Source organism: Helianthus annuus, chromosome 16 (assembly GCF_002127325.2).
Source record: "Helianthus annuus cultivar XRQ/B chromosome 16, HanXRQr2.0-SUNRISE, whole genome shotgun sequence".
In the NCBI taxonomy this organism is placed as follows: Eukaryota; Viridiplantae; Streptophyta; class Magnoliopsida; order Asterales; family Asteraceae; genus Helianthus; species Helianthus annuus.
In genome coordinates this window covers 177,728,326-177,741,088 of record NC_035448.2, presented here as the reverse complement: position 1 = coordinate 177,741,088, position 12,763 = coordinate 177,728,326, and positions in this window count along the sequence as shown.

Here is a 12,763-nt window from a genome sequence, read left to right as displayed (position 1 = left end):
AGTTAATTTTCAAATTTAAAGGGTCGATTAGTGCGTAAAATTTGTTAATCATACAAACAGCCACAACAGTTTCTTAATTGTTGTAAAACCCGAAATTGTTCTAATTATAACTTGATCATACAAACTATATTTATTGTAACCACTGTGTATAAATACGAGTTATTTTTACAAGTGTATTTACATATATATATATATTTATACTATCTAGTTATATGACATTTTTAGAACCATAGACTAAATCCCTAAACTCGTATTAATCTAGAAATCTCCAAGTCATTCGAATCCGTTTTATCCTCTTATTCATACTTGTATCATACATATTATTAGGGTGATTTTCGGGATTATCCAAACCGCTACAACTTGTGCTAGTTGGATTTGATAACCTTCGCAACCCTTGATATTCATAGCCCATTTTTCATATGTTATTAGGGTGATTTTCAGGGTTCCCCCTTTGATTTTGCCTCATTTGGCGGATGTTGTCATAGCCCGTTCAAATCAGACCATAAACACCCCTAGTCCCCTAATCACAATCTCAAACAGGCGCCTTCATTTCCAACAAAGAATAAACATACACCGACTAGAGATTTTGGCTGTCAATCATAAAGATGAAAATATCATAACTCAACACGTAATATAATATAAGGCCGCGAAGCTAAAGGTTCCACATAATTGTGGGAATAAAAATCAAACACTCTGTACTTAATAATGGTATTCAAATGGTGCGTATAATACACATTATAAATTTGTGAGTATGTGTTTAATTCCAAAAATATATATTTAATTTGACCGCATGTTATTATTATTGTATAAATCAAGTCGCTAGCTACTAATTACTTATGAAAAAAGCTTGTTTCCGGTAGTGAATGGCTTGTTTTTAAATACTATTATATTATACTATACATATTAACATTTAGAAGTTCATCACGTCAGCGGCTAATAGTTCTTTCAAGTGGTTGGCCAATTTGGGCTGCCACTTTTGACTTTTTTTTTTTTTTTTTTCATATAATAGTTATTTATAGGTAATGCTAAATTACAATTTTATCCCAGGTGTAAAATTACGATTTCACCCTCGATTCAAAATAAAATTTTGTTTTTGCCCCTTGCTTAAATTTGCGATTTTGCTCTCAGTTAAAAAATACAATTTTGCCCCCAGTTCAAAATAAAATTATGGTTTTGTCCTCAGCTAGAGTCCTGACAAATTACGATTTAGTTCCCAGTTTAAAATTACGATTTTGCCCCCAGCTAAAAAATACAATTTTTCCCGCAACTAAAATATTAGGATTTTGCCCTCATTTCAAAATAAAAAAAATGGTTTTGCCCTCAGTTCAAAATATTATTTTGCCTCCATTTTAAAATTACGATTTTACCTGCGCTAAAAATTACAATCTTGTCATCGTTTTTTTTTCTTTGCCAAAACCATGGTAGTGTTTTATTTTACTTTAATTTGTTGACTTAATTTTTGTTTTTATTCATGCCAAATAGCTGCCTAGCACTCGCTAATTGGTCCTGACAAGTTATTGTTTTGCCCCCAACTCTAAATTACACGCTTGTCATCGTTTTAGTTAAATTTTTTTTATCATAACTATGGTATTGTTTTTCTTTAATTGGTTAACTTGATGTATATTTTTTGATATCGTGTTATAGGTAGCATGTATAACTAACCGACATAAAGGCGTACATGTAACTAACCTAAGAAATACTCGGTTTAGCGCCCCGCAACGCGGCCGACGCATAACTCTAGCTGCCTAACACTGGCTCATTAGTCCTGAAAAATTACAGTTTTTCCCTGAGTCCAAAATTACGGTCTTATTATCGTTTTTTTCATAGAAAAATTATAGTAGTCTTTTTTTAATTGATTAAGAATTATTTGGCCATCGCCCCGCAATGCGGGCGGGACATCTACTAGTTCTAACTACTACAAATACCAAATGGGGGAATAGTGCCAGGCAGCTGCCTGGCACTCCCCCATTGGACCAACCTAATTTTCAATTAATTTTATTTTCAGTTTAAAATTACGCTTTCGTCATTTCTTTAAAATTACCGTTATGCCCCCAGCTCAAAATAAAATTATAGTCTTGCCTCTAGCTCAAAATTACGCTTTTGCCATCGGATTAAAACCTAACTTTTACTTTTGTTACCAGTTTAAAATTACGGTTTCACCATCCGTTTAAAATTACGTTTTCCCCCTGCTAAAAATAAAATTTTGTTTTTCCCTCTAGCTAAAAATTACGATTCTGCTCTCAGCTCAAAATTACGCTTTTGCCCACCGTTCAAAATGAAAATATGTTTTTCCCCCAGCTAAAAATTATGATTTTCCTCTCAGTTTAAAATTTACCCAAATGGGGGAATAGTGTCAGCCAGCTGCCTGACACTTCCCTATTGGACCAACCTATTTTTAAATTACTTTTATTCCCAATTTAAAATTACGCTTTCCTCCTTTGTTTAAAATTACCTTTTTGCCCCCAGCTCAAAATAAAAATATACTCTTGCCCCTAGCTCAAAATTACACTTTTGCCCTTGATTGAAAACCTAACTTTTATTTTTGTTCCCAGTTTAAAATTACGGTTTCGCCCTTTGTTTAAAATTATGTTTCCCCCCCAGCTAAAAATAAAATATTGTTTTCCCCTTTAGCTCAAAATTACGCTTTTCCCCACCGTTCAAAATGAAAATATGTTTTTACCCCTAGCTAAAAATTATGATTTTGCTCTCAGTTTAAAATTATGATTTCACATTCGGTTCAAAATATATTTATGATTTTGCCCTCTGTACAGCCATACAGAGAGAGGCCCAAAATTATGGTCATATCATCGTTTTTTTCCCCATAGCAAAATTATAGTAGTCTTTTTGTAATTGATTAATAATTATTCGGCCATCGCCCCGCCCAATCGCCCCGCAACGCGGGTGAGGCATCTACTAGTTAAATACAAAAGTGAGTTTTAAAAATTAGTTTTACGTAGTGTGAATTTTAAAATTTGATGCATGTGGTAATAAAATTACTTTGTAATTAAGTTTATGACAATTTGTATGTGTTAGGTTAAATCTACCCTCAAATTTTACTTGTTGCACCCCATTCTTAGAGAATCAAATCAAAACTTGTCAATTGTTATATTCCCACTCTTTGAAAACTCAATATATTTAAAAAGTGTTTTGTTAAGTTCAAAATTTCTTTATGTAAAAAAATTCAAAAATATTAAAAGCCATATTTCTGATACGAAATAAACTAAAAAACACTTTGTCTAGAAACTTAAAAAAATCGTTTTAATTTTTTTATCACCACCACCACCATCATTATTTAAAAATGTTTTTATAAGACGATTAACAATTTTTATCCAAGTGTAAAAGTTACACTTTAGTGACATTTGTTAAAAAATTTAATGACACATTATACATACAGTTCTTTATGAAACCTTTTAAAACTTATGAGTTGGGCTGCAAACGAACCGAGTGAACACGGATAAGGCTTTGTTAGATTTCGTTTGTTAAGGAAATACAAGTGTTCAGATAAAGTTCATGCACACACTTACCGAACGAGAGTTTCAGTTAGTGTTTGTTCATTAAGAAAATGAACATATTCGTGTTTGTTTGTTAGTTTTAAGTGTCGAATACAAACGTTCATAAACAAAAACAAACGAACATATATTTAATTTTGAATAAAATCAACATCTTTCGTAACAGAAGATCTACGGAATATATATACACCTAATACATGGTTTGCCTTGGTGGAATACTTGTTCTACAAAATAAACTACTTTTATATACACTTAATACATGGTTTGCCTTGGTGGAATAGTTCTACAAAATAAACTATCTTTATGTTTTGGTCAAAAATTACCGAAGCAATTAAGTGATCAAATTAGTTTTATGAGGTAGTGTGCTAGCAGTGTTTGTAAAAAATATGCTGATTTGGTTGTTTGAAATAACAGTTTTCAGGATATAGCTCGGGATACCAAGTTATATCAACAGTCAAACAATGAGCAAAAATGTAAAGGTTGACACGAGATATACGAGGAAAGCCCTTTATCAATCTAGATCTCCGGCATAAAATCTCAGGAGCTGACAATCGTCGGCTGCCTTGTTCTTCTTATTGCTTGATTAACCAGGATACAGTGCAGGATAATGCTCAGATCGTTACTAAGTGTTACAATGCTTGCTAGTGTTGAGTGTAGGTGTGTAATTACGAGAGAAAATGTAAGAGTTCGAGAGTAGTGAGTGTGTTGTTATGACCTATCGATCTGGTTATCCACATATTTATAGTTACAAAGAAAGAACAAATTCTCCTAAAATGGTGGGATGCCTTGGAATATTCTTTATTGAACGTTGTAGACCCAGTCTTGCGGCTTCAACGTCTTCCTTCTAACCGTATGGAACGAGTTTTAAGGAGAACAGGTCCTAGTTAACGTTATTATCCTACAATCGTAACCTGCAAGCAAACTGTTAGCAAACACCAGGATACAACATCAGGATGTTACCAATATCCTGGTCCAGCATCCTGATTGTAAACAACTATTATGTAATCAAAATATAATTCAGGATATGGGCTCGGAATTTCACCCATAACACTTTATATATGGGTTTTTATCTAACATTTGCTTTGCTAAAATGTATATATATGGTGAATGATCCATAATTGCTAGCAAAACCGTCACATTTTGCCGATCAAAACCAAAATTATTATTAATTTTTACTCCTTATCATAATGATTCTATCCAAGGATGTCTTTTTACCAAAAAAAATAAATAAATAAATAATCGCACTCAATAATAGAAACTATCAATGTCATTGATGTCAATACTCAAAAAAGAAAGTGATTTAATAACGGGATCAGAATGTTATAGATTTATAATTTACCCGACCTAAGAATCACTACAATGAGTTTCTAGTTTAATTGTTTATATTTGTTTGTGTAATAAAATAAATAAAAATATTAGAATACCAAAAAATAAATATAAGATTTAAGAAACAATCCAATAAATTATCGAACACAAATGAACGAACGTAAACGAACACGTTATCGAACATTCACGAACATTAATCAACGAATAATGTAGTCACTATTCATGTTCGTTCATTTATTAAACAATCACAAATGAACTTCCCATTGAATGGTTCATGAATTGTTCGCTAAAAGTTCGATTCATTTACTGCCCTAATTATGATAAAAATAAGCTTTTATAAAAATGTGAATAATATGAAGAGTTTTACTCTCATATGTTTACTTTTTTTATAAAAATATGAGTAACCTTTGACATTAATCGACATGTTCACACATGAGATTGAAATGTTTATTTGTGTTGTTCTATAATTACGAGTATTGAGTGATTGCGTGCTGGTAAGGAGATGTGATTGAAAAACTAGGTATGTTTAGAAAAGATAAATACGTACCTACTTATATATACACATACATGCATATTTAAAAGACAAAAATTGCATAAATCAACCTTTATGTTATACTTAAACTGCACTTCATACCTTTCACTATAAAATCGGCTAAACTCAACATTTATATTCATGTTTTGCTACAGGGTCAACCTTTACCACTAACCTCATTTGTTTTCTTGGTTAAATTGTCACACATACTTTGCATGTGAGGGCTTTTTAGTCTTTTCAAATCCATATCTGTTAAGTGAATGCATACAATGGTACAAATACAATAAAACAAGAATGGAGACCTTTGTTTCAGCTAAAATCCAAATTTCTTCAGCAAAACACTTTCAAGTTGAATAATGCAACAGAAACAAAGAAAAAAAATTACAAAGCAACATCACTACACATTCGAATTACCCATTATTTATATATGTGTTGATCTTGCAAGCTCTATTTTTACAATGTAGAATTACTACATATTTGTAACACCTCGTAATATCGTGTCCAATTATGTGAAGACACGTGTCCAAAACCCTAAACGTGTAAAAGATTGATTTAGAAGAACTAAAGTTGACAAACGGTGAAAAGATGTATGCGGAGGGACTAAATGTGTCAACATACTAAACTTATGCCTCCGACTGACCCCACACGATGTTCGCATTCTTAAACGAGTAAATTTTTGGACGTAAGAAGCCGTTGTGAAAGAAATCGAAAGTTTACAAGACAAGGGGTTAAACATGTCAACATGTTAATTTTAACCTCTGAGTGACCTTTTAACAAAACCCGAAGCTTAACGATATTCGATTACACTCCCGAGAATAATTATAATCTATCTCAAATATCAATTGTGCCAAATTTATACCTTAAAGTGCCTTAGTGGGGTTAAATATATCAAAAATGAAAATATATAAAGGTTTTGGGGGACTAGGGACTAAAAGTGACAACTTCTGAAAGTTGTCTGGGTGGTGGCGTAGCGCGATCCCTCCCCCTCTTTGCCGTCGCGCGACGCGACGCCTTGGTTTCGACATAAATCTCATGCCAGCTGCAGGTTTTCTTCTTCCTTGGCATCCAAACAAACCACTAATCACTTGAACTCGAAATCTAGGGATTTTTGATGGTTTTTCAAACCACTATGGACACCTATGATCATCCCTGGACTTCCCTAACACCTGGCATGATCCAAGAACACCCTCTTCAACTATAAATAGAGGCATTGAGCTGCCTTCATTCCTTGCACCTTTAAAATTCACTCTCTTCTCACTTGCTTAATCTTTCTTAAGCAATTCTTGAGGTTCCTGATAAAAAAGGAAGCTCCCTTGAGTTCAAAACTCGAGCTAGGACCCTTTGTAAGTGTCCTTAGCCACTCTAGTTCGGATTTTATACGTTTAAAGACCGAAAGTCAAAGTTGCCCAAAACGGCTTTGACTTTAGGTTTAGACCTAAACGGTCCAGCCATTGTTCGAGACGAATATGGCTACGTGGTCGTAATTAGGTAGGTGTTAATCCCTCAAAAGGGCACCTCCTAATTACCATGTTTGCTTAGTTAATTGTTGGGTCAATGTAATTAAGTAAAAAGTCAAACTAGTCAGATTTTTTAAATAAAAATCAAAACTGATAATGTAGAAGTTATAAAACATGTTTTATCACTTTAATAACTTGGTAAACATATTAGAACATGTCTAAACATGTTCAACCCGACAACTCTAAGTTTAAGCTCGGTTCGCAACCGAAAGTCGCAAAAGCTTGACTTTTGCTTTGACTTTCAGTTCTGACCTGAATTAGCTTAATTCTTTTTATGTATAAAGGTTCCATTGTGACCATATAATGTTGTAGTATAACCCGCTGAGGTTATAATACATGGTCACTTAGTAATCTGAATTATATGCATGTTTCCGTTATTATGCTTATATTTGACTAGTATGCCCTTTGGTCTAAAAATGAGATTTTTAATAAAAATAAACATGCAAATGGATTAAGTACTGATTGTAAGCATATTTCAAATATTTTGACACTTACATTCTGGTCATAAACTGATGTTATGCAAATAATCATAAATTAAGCTTTTATAAAGACTAAAACGCCCTTTGGTATATAAATCAGGCTTTAAGCATAATTTTGACACAAAACTCTTTACCTACTGTTGAGATATCATTTTTAGGAATTTTTGGGATGTTGGGTCTGATCATATACTGGCCTTAACCTTGTGTTCTTGCATAAAGCCTATAAATGACGATAACACCCTTTTTGCAAATAAAATGAGTTTTACATATAATTAACATGCAAAACTTTTTGCTACTGATGTGTTATGAAAAATAAAATATTTTGACCATTCAAAGCTGGTCAAATGCTCAGAATCACTTAAACTTTTGAATTATCGTCAAATATCGACTTTTACATTAATTAGGTGCATAGTATGGTTTTAAACCATATTTAGCACCCAAGACTTGTTACCTACTGATTTTAGAAATAAGTTTAAATATTTTTACAGTAGGTATAAGTCATGAACTCAGAATTCCAATTATGTCCTTAAAAGCATATGTGAAATGACCAAAATGCGCTTTCGGGGCATAGTTCGGCCATAAATGGTAAACCACACATATGTATGATATCCTACTGTTATAACATCATAAAATAAATATTTTTATAGAATGTTTCTAACCAGAACTTTAGTTTACCTATAAACCCCTTTTTATAAATCCTAAAATGACCAAAACGCCCTTATGGGGCCTAATTCGGTTTTAAAATCTTTTGGGCATACATGTTGATATCCTACTGATGTTATATCATATTTTAAGCATAATAACTTATGGAATTTGTATATGACTCATTCGGTTACGCGTTTATGCTTATACGCGTTCGGTTCGATTTATGTAACTAGTTTGCTTGAATTAACCGAAACAGGTCTAACCTTGTCATCTAAACTTCAAAATCCAGAATGTATTTAGTTTACCCATATTATACAAGTATTCATACTTGTTGGGTCTAAATTACATTCCATTCCGGTCTCCGCTTAATCTAGCGTTTCGTACCTTAAAGCATCCTTAAAACTAACCGGTCTAAGTCATTGACTTTAATAAGACCCGTTAGTATCCTAATATGTTAACAAAAAACCTTCCTTACAGATTAAGTAGCCTCAGTAGAAGATACTTGCGTAAAGTCTTAGTAACATACAGCTGAGTAGCATTTCTTGCAATATTAACTCAGGTAAATACTTTTAACTTATTTTCTCTTATACGGGCTTGGGATACGGTAAATTATTACTGCTTGGCCGGGCATGAGATCATTTAATCGGATTGTGATTTAATAAATCTGCAAAATCGTTTTGATCTGTTTTGTTTGATAACATAAACATTGGGGGGTTAACGACCGTGTCCTGGATATTCTCGGCTCATTTAAATTATTAATGGTCACGACCTATGCACGGGGTGTAGGCATACACCCGACAGATGCAAATGCTAAATGATAAATAACCCCCAAGTTGGGGATAACTCATTTGTGGGTTTTATAAGTGGCGAGTCAGTTAATCATGTCCGGTTTCCAAACCGGCCCCAAATGTATGACAAACATGTAAAGTTGTATACAAGATTTTAAATGAAATTATCCCAAGTTATAAAAGAATTTTTGTGCCTTGTGCACTTAAAAAAATTTTCATAAATGTTTTCAAATGAGTCAGTTAATTGTATTTACCAGTGAAAACTGACGTACTTTCCAAAGACTAAGTGATACCTCACGAACTAGCCTGGAGCTACTTGGCATTAATTAAGAGGATCTTGCAAATCCCTAGATGCCAGAAGTCTCTCAAACTCTGTTTTATATATATTTATTTAATGGTTCGCCTGTGGATCTCTTTTACAACCGCCTGTATATTCTTTCGTTTGAACTTTGAACATTTTGGGTTGTAATAGTAATTAAACTTCCAAGCCTTCCACTGTGCTATATCTGTGTTTAATTGTCTATGAGGATATCAACTACGTCACGATACTCCCCATCGGGCCCACCGAATTATATGGAAATATCGGGGTGTGACAATATTCGAATCAATAAATCAAACATAACATGACTGGACCCACGTTCAACAATTTTAATCTGCGAAACGCTGCTCTTCCGAATCTTTCTAAACAATAAAGCCTGGTCATCAGACAGGCTCCAGTTCCTGGTGAGTACGGTTCAGGCGCTAAACGAGAGCAATAAATGCTTAAATTTGGTGTTTCTCTCTCTAGAATTAAACAAAATCTACAAACAGAATCGAATATTAACAATAATTTAGAAATTCAAACCTTTAGATCTGAAGGGGTAAGGTCCCAAAAACCTCATAATAAGCACTTGGGACCATACCACAACCTTGTCTCGCAGTCCCTTTTTGACCTTGCGCGGCCGCGCACTGGTCCTACAAAGAAGGCTTAAGAAACGGATAGCAGACAACACTTGCGCACCAAAGGGAAATCATAAATCCTTGCGCTTTCCTCATAAAAGGATGAAAATCCTAAAGTTAAACACTTCCGCCTAATAATATCCAGACTTGGATATTATTTACTTAACTGATACCACACGATAAAGAGTCACACCAGATTACAGTAGTAATCTTCTAGAAGAAATCAATCGTGCACCACTAGGATGGTTATAACCGTCTGGACACGTGTCATCATATCAAGCATCCCTGAAATCATAACGATAACATGTAATTGGAGAGAAATCTCCACTTGATCACTTTCCACGTGGCAAACCCCCAGCCATAGATCTAAACAGCGATCTGTGTGCACTCACGTCGGATCGAGAAGATTAACGAAAGGAAATGTAACCGCTTACGGGGTTAGCATCTTCCGTTAACATTTCACCAACAAATTTTCCCGCCCAAAAACTCTCGGCTATAAATATGAGAAACAATTCAGGTATGATTCGTCAATACATCTTCTTCTTCGAAAACACATACTTATTCTCACGCCGGAGTCGGGTCAAGGAGAGAACCCCTCTTCTCCCCTTGATGAGGCTAACGGTGCTTTGTTTTGCAGATTTTACCGGACAGGAAGGTCAGCTGTATCAAATCAAACGAGAGAGAACAACCCCCTCTTATGCAGAACCAAACCCCCTAGATAATCCGATTCCGGTCGATTATCTAGTGTTTCTTCAAGATCCAAGATCGAATCATCATCCTCATATTGTCAATCAAATCCTCTTCTATCATCTGTGCCGGGAGTTATAAAGTTTGATATATCTCTACTTCCTTGAAGGGTTCTCGGTGTTTTGTGGTGTTTCTCTCTCTAGAAAGGATGGATCTCTACAGTTTTAGTGAGAGAGTAGGAGGGTTTATTTGGGAAGATGGTGCAACTTTTTAAAAAGGTGGGGAAAAGACTATAATACCCTTACATGCATTAAATATGGATTTGAAAAGACCAAAAAGCCCTCACATGCAAAGCATGTGAGGTAATTTAATCAAGAAAACAAATGAGGTTAGTGGTAAAGGTTGACCCTGTAGTAAAACATAAACATAAAGATTAGGTTTGGCCCAAAAGGTATGAATTGCAGTTTAGGTATAATATAAAAGTTGATTTGTGCAATTTTGTCTATTTAAAAAGCGAACAAAACATTTATAAGAAAACCCTTTTTTTAAATATAATAAAGGTTTATTAGAGAAAGGTTATTGTACAAGAGGAAAGAATTGTACGAAGTGTAGGTTACAAGTTTGGCCCTTGATTTGCAAGATCAGTTGTTGAGATTAAGTGGTCCCAAATATAGAATTCACATAACTAAAAACAAAGGAAACAAGTGGGGACAAGGGTTAAATAGGAAAATCCAATATTGTTAACTCATAAACCCACTCCCCCTTGATTTTCAAACGGCTATAAGTTTTTCATACGTTAATATTTTTTTATAAAAATTACACGTTATTAACGAGCATTTCATTCTCTTTCATTTGAGCAACATATTGCTATATTTTTCTTTAAAAAAATTGCAGGATTTTGAATACCTATTATGTGATTACGTGATTTAAAATACCCAGTTAGTGACTACGTGATTTTGAATACCTTACCTGATTTCATTATTGTAGTTTATGTGAAACCCTAGTAAATGATTACGTAACAATAGTTCACTATGTATTATTACGTGACTAGGTGATTTCATTATAGTATTTATGTGAAACCATACTAAGTGATTACGTAAAAACAAAACACGTAATACGTAACATTTCATATGGAATACCTAATATTTCAAGTATAATCGCGTATTAAGGATAAATTAAAAACAAAATATTAGCCAACCCAACTTATAATAACAACATAATGTTGTATATTAGAGATTTAACCATGTAATAAAGCACAAACAATCAAATTCTCATTATTAAATGTGTAATCACGTAATAAGCATAATTGTATTAACATTAATTATAACAAATCATATTGAATGTGTAATTACGTAATGAATTTACATTGAATACGTAATGATTTATGTTGAATGTGTAATCACGTAAAGGGTATTAAAAAATCACGTAGTCATGTACCGGGTATTCAAAATCATGTAATGGGTATTTAAAGTCCTGTAAATTATTTTTAAGAACAATATAGCAATAGGCTGCTCGAATTAAAGAGAATGAAATGCTCGTTAATATGATGTAATTTAAAAAAAAAATATTAATGTATGAAAAAGTTATAGCCGTTTGAAATTCAAGGAGGAAACTAGTTGAAAGGATAAAAGACCATCATACCCTTCCTTCCTTAAATTGAGTAAAACAAATGTGTGGTCATGATTCTCTCCTACATTTCGTACAAAATTCCTCTCTTGTACATGATCTCTTATCTTATTCTTAAATGATAAAAAAAACAACAAAACGACAATTACCACATTTCTATATTTGCGATTTAAAAAGAGTCGCTTGCGCATTATCCATTTTGTGGTCCCCACCCCAGCTAGCACAACAGACAAAATGAAAACCCTAATCTGGTCAGTATAAATACCCTTGTATCTTCTCCTAAACTTAACCCTATTTCCTAAAAACCACTACTACCAGTATTTCAAGAAAAAACGATGATGAGTTTGCCTCTCGGTGAAAGATGCGGCGCCTGCACTGTTCTTAACGAAGAATGCTATACCAAATGTCCGTATATCAATGTTTTCCCAACGGACAAGAAGGAATTGATGCATCGATGCTGAATTGGAAGTTAGAAAAATCAGGAAAAAACTTCTCAGTTAGACAATGAAAGTAAAGCCTATATCAAGAGCTTGCTTAACGAAATCAGTGGTCTATAATGGGGCCGGTTGGTGGGATCTCGAAGGTGATGCAAAACGCGATCGATAATTTGAAATTTGAAACCTTTCGGAAGAAAGCCGATATGGATATTGAAGAAGTGCGTCATGATGCAAATGTTACTATTGCGAAGCTGAAGGTTTTGATTTCAGAGTTAGAT